Source organism: Protopterus annectens, chromosome 8.part0 (genome assembly GCF_019279795.1).
Source record: "Protopterus annectens isolate FY-2018-M chromosome 8.part0, PAN1.0, whole genome shotgun sequence".
NCBI lineage: Eukaryota > Metazoa > Chordata > Ceratodontiformes > Protopteridae > Protopterus > Protopterus annectens.
The window spans coordinates 274,265,391-274,270,894 of record NC_056741.1 but is presented as its reverse complement, the minus strand read 5'-3'; the positions used below and the strand labels follow the sequence as shown (position 1 = coordinate 274,270,894).

At 38.5% G+C, this 5,504-nt stretch overlaps 1 non-coding gene across 1 annotated transcript; it reads left to right on the top strand.

The window, feature by feature from the left end:
- The first annotated feature begins 4,204 nt into the window (after positions 1-4,204).
- Positions 4,205-4,376, top strand: LOC122809814. Its single transcript, XR_006365954.1, has one exon. It is a non-coding gene; the product is annotated as a U1 spliceosomal RNA (small nuclear RNA).
- Positions 4,377-5,504: the final 1,128 nt, after the last annotated feature.

The following is a 5,504-nucleotide window of genomic DNA, read 5'->3' as shown; positions in this document are numbered from 1 at the left end:
AATTTTCTCTAAATCCAGAGCTGGCTTTGCCACTGCAGTCTTGCAGGGCCTTTTAGCTGGTCCTAATTCTATTTAAATTCCTCCTCCCATCCTTAGCTTTGGGAATCTACCCAAAAGTGATGACTGCAACAGTGAAACGCGAAGAACATAGTACAGTTGTGTACACTTACCATAAATGTAGATGTTCGAGTGTATTCACTGTTGCAGTCCTGGTTACCCTCCCCCCAGCCCCCTTCTTTTTCTTTTTTGGATATACCTCTACTTTCCTTTACTATCTTCAAATGCTTTTTGGTGTATTTGCTTTTTTGTTGGAGGTATAACCTTGTATATTTATAGATTTAATTGCTTCCCATTAAGGGGGCACCTGACATCTGGGGCAAGAAAAACTGATGTAATGGCATCGGCTGCATGTTTTATACCCCTGACAACCTGACGTCATGAAAGAAGGGACAGCAACCAATGCAGGACCCAAGACTTTGTTAATCAGGCCTACTGAGGGCTACTGCAAGCAGATAACCCAAAAGTGATGACTGCAACAGTGAATACACTTGAACATCTACATTTATTGTAAGTATACACAACTGTACTTTTCCCTGACAGTTAGAAGGCAGTTATTGAACAAAGAGCAGTTGAAACTGGAGGGCTCAGCTGTCTGAGTCACTGAGCTCTCAGCCACTGTCCCGTCTTTGTAGGGTGTTACTTTTAAATTACACCTCAGGGGAATTTAATAATATTCTACAATACTTACATTATGCCTTTGACATGCATCCTTAATGATCAGTGGGTCCTTTTTTCATTGTTTCATGTCACAAAAAAAAAAAACCTAGAAGATCGCTGCCTTTGAATTTTATTTTAGGGTAGGTTTCACATCACTCATGCATTTAAATGCAGTCATTTAATATGCAGGCGGTGGTGTTCTTCTAATCTTCTAATTCATGTCAGTACCCCCCTTACAAGTTGTAATTAAATGTATCCTGTAATATCTTCTTTTTGTAAAGCCCCAGAAGCAATGGCCAATTAGCAGGGAAATAGCTTTATATCACTCCTTAGCAGCAGGATACCCAGAAGGTCATTAGGGTGCAGTGACTTGCTTATTTGATAATGATATAGTCTTGCAAGGGAACAGCTACAGATGTTGCACTTTTTATCATGAAAGTGATATATCTACTTATATTTTTATCTCCCTTTAGTGCCTGCCTTGTTCCCACTCCCATCATTGTTCACAAACATAGTTGTAGCACAGATTAGCTATCACAATATCACCCTCCAGCCCCAAACCACAGCAATCCATACTCTTCCAAGCTGAGTAATAAGAGCTCCATCACACCAGCCTAGTCAGTCATTCTTCACTTACACTATCAGGTACCATTTCATTTTCTGTAATCAGTGGTTTACACGTTCCTTTATAACCCTGAAGCCTTTTAACTCCACCAGTTAAATGACGATACCCATGTTCTGCTTCTTTGCACCATGTCATCATGAAACTGCTTTATAACACTAAAAAATAAGCATGTAAATCTTAGTAAATGGGTGAAAACATATTTCGGAAATATGATTTTAAATTAATTAGCGAAGTATTATTTAATTGTATTGTTTAATTCAAATGTTCTTTACACTATCAAACTGATGTATAAAAGTATTTATGACCTCAGTGAATATAAAGAAAAATAGTGTTCAAGTTCAGGGTAAAGGCACCATGAGATAAGATGTGGTATACACTAATATTAAAATATATCTGCTGTGCAATACTAACATAAATGATTTTTATGTCGTCAAGTGCATGCAGAATTATTTATGGGCAGAAGCAAAATCAGGGGAAAATCAGGGGAACGATTACTAAGCAGTACACTGACAACACTGAAGGAAATAATAGTCTGCAGGAGCAAAAATAAAAGGGTCTATATTATTACTGTGAAAGTTTAGCTTATTGAACACCAAAATGTTGACAGCTAAACAGTGAAACAGCCAGCTCCACAAATTTTTTTCATAGGGAACATTTACTTGGCCATTATCGGAAATTTGCCCTTTTCTCCAATGTACAGCAATCTTGGTGTTGGTATATTTAGTTAGGGGGGTATGGGGGGGTGAAGCCCCACCCCCCACTTAATTAGGGTTTAAAAGTTTGTTTTAATGTCTGATGGCCAAGAGAAGTTTTTCCTTATGAAAAACTTCACGGAAGTGGCCGTTTGTGGTTTTAAGCTTTCTCTGTTTAACTGTCGACATTTGGGTGTTCAACAAGCTAAGCAGTCAATTTTATAATATAGACCCAAATAAAATATGCAATGATGTTTATTCATTCATTTGTTTTCTAATACCTATTTTATAAAGTAGATATTAGAAAATGAATGAAATGGTCAATATTGTTGCAGTGTGGTTGGGATGTTGGAGCCCATCTCTGCAAGCAACAAGCATACCACAGGAAAGTAGTCCTGTATTCGACAGTAGTCCATTGCCAGTGTTAAATACACACACACATACACACACACACACACACACACACACACACACACACACACACACACACACACACACACACACACACACACACACACACACCTATGGGCAATTTAGAATATCATTTAATTTAATGGCCTATCTTTCAGCTGTGGAAAGAAACAGAAGATCCCAACAAAAATCCATGTTGATGTAGGGAGGACATGCAGACACCACAATGGAAACAACCCAGTGAAAAATGGAGTCAGAGGCCCAAATCCTGTGAGACAGCAGTGATGCATGATGTACTCTTGTATATGCAGTAACTAAATATGCAACCATTCTTTGTAAAAACTTGGGAAAGAATAATAAACATTGTTTTAAAGAAAAATGAAGGCCCTTTCTGGGATGCAAACTGAACCTAATACAATAGACTTCCTCTTATCTGGTCTCGCTTTAACCGGACTCCTCTTTAAATGGCCATCAAATTCTGCCATAGCTGTAGCAACAGACAACAGAGAAGAACAACACTTCTGCCTGCTCTGGGCAGTTTGGAATATCTCGGCTTATTGTTTTAATATTAAAATGTTAAAATATTGAAACAGAACGAACTTGCACTTTTTATTTTATATATTGCAAGTCATTTTTGGATTAAAGCAAGACCAGATAAGAGTGACATTCCTGTACAGTACTCACACTCAGAATTTAAAGAGTGAGAGGGTAAGTGTGTGTGTGTGTGTGTGTGTGTGTGTGTGTGTGTGTGTGTGTGTGTGTGTCTGTGTGTGAGATTAAAGCTAGCCACTCTGTTCGTAGTATGAGAGATAAAGTGCATGTGTGTGTTGCTGTGTGAGACAGTAGGTATGTGTGGAATTTAAACTAGCCATTTGTTGCTGTGTGAAAGAGAAGGTGTGTGTGTGTGTGTATGTTCCTGTGTGAGAGCAGAGAGAAGGTAGGTGTGTAGGTGTGTGTGTGTGTGTGTGTGTGTGTGTGTGTGTGTGTGTGTGTGTGTGTGTCTCTGTCTGTCTGTGTTTTAATACACCTCTCAACTGTCCAGATTTAGCCTCATAGTTTTGGTTTGTTTCTCATACAATTTGTGGTTTTCTGACAAATCACAGAGGATTGAAGTCACTAAATAATGACATATGTATGAGTTTTAGACTTCATACCCTTCAGAAAATGCATTCAAACACAAATGCTGTCATTCTAGTAACTTTTTGAGTTAAAAAGAGCAATATTTAAAATGTATCCCTATTTTTGAGCCATAGCAGCCCCATTATTTCAGACTTTGTCCAAATTTCTTGTACTAAGAGGTCGAGAGGTATGCATACCTCCCAAATGTCCAAATTTTTGCAGAGCGTCCACATTTTAGCCTATTCTTCATAAAATTTGTGGTTTTCTGGCAAATCACTAAGGATTGAAATAACTAAATAATGGCAAACAGTTGAGTTTCAGACTTAATTTCCTTCAGAAAATGCATGCTAAGACAGATACTGTATTCTAGCAACTTTCAAAGTCTATTTTTTTATTTAACATTTGCTGACTGGGATAGTCCGACTAGGACAGAGCCTATTTTCAGCAGAGGCCTGGGGAGAAACACTCCAGGCACATGTCTTTGGAATGTGGGAGAAAAGCAGAGTACCCAGAGGAAACTCACTCAAATGCAGGGAGGACATGCAGACTCCACACAGAGGGCACCCCAGCAGAGAATCGGACCAGAGAACCTCTTGCTGTGAGGTGAAAACATTAACCACTGCACTACTGCATCACCTAAGTACTTACCTGGCAGGGGGAATACCATGATCAACAAGGTGGTTTCCCCAGGGTGAGGCTCTTCCATTGCACATTTTGGTTGAGTTGACCCCTGTGAATTCCCCAAATGACGGAAACTCAACTGCATAATTTCTGGTAGTGGGAATATAAGAGCAATATTTAAAATCTGTCTGGGGGGGGGGGTAGGTGGTTAAAATCTATGAATGTGATTTTGTATGCTTTTTCTGATTAACCAGCCATTCATTCATCCAGCATTAAGGTACAGTCCCAGCGAGACTGGATAAGAGGAAGTCTACTGTACAGCTGAAACTATAAAAAGCAAAATTATCTTATCAAATTGCTTTAGGATGCATTTAATACACAAGTGCTATGAAAACATTGCTTGTTCTTTTTATACATCAGAATTAAAGGTGAAATTATTACAGTAGCACAACTTGTTGTTTTTGGAGAAGTCAAATGCATGGCTTCATCCCATTTTTCTCTTTAAAAGCCCATTCTGCCAGAGTTTTTACTAAATATTTCCACTACTGTTGTTTGTTACTTATCTTTTATGCTGATTTTTAAAAACAATACATATGTGTGTATATATATATATATATATATATATATATATATATATATATATATAAATATATATATATATATATATATATATATATATATATATATATATATATGGGTTACCTTCATTTGACTGAAAGCTCATTTGACTGACACTCATTTGACTGAGACCAAATGACTGAAACTTCATTTCACTGACACTTCATTTGACTGACAGTCCATTTGACTGACAGTTAGTACTGGCAGTGTCTAGAGCACTGTAAGGCAAGTAAAAGGAATATGTCCTTTTTCCCACTGTAGTGCAACCCTGGAGTTAGTATATATAGTTAGGGGGTGTGTGAGGGTACAGCCCCTCACACTGGGGTGTGTGGGGGGAGTGCAGCCCCCCAATTACTTTGGTTTTAATAAACAATATAAAACCAAAAACAGAGAATATAACATGAAACTAAGCCATAGCCCACTGGTTTTTGCTTGCACCTCAGAAAAGTATAACCCAAATAACTGAGGCCTCAATACCAAAGCCTGGTTTGCTGCTTGTTACGGGTCTACTGCTTGAGGTGGCTTCACCTATTTTGACTAGGTGGGTTCTATCAGTGAGCCAGTTTGCTACCCAACTGGTAACATACGGATTGATGCCTAGTTGAGAGAGTTTATCTGTTATGTCCGAGTGGGGAATAGTGTCAAAGGCTTTGGCCAGGTGAAGGTAGGTCATCTATCCCTGGTCCATGGCTTTGGTGACT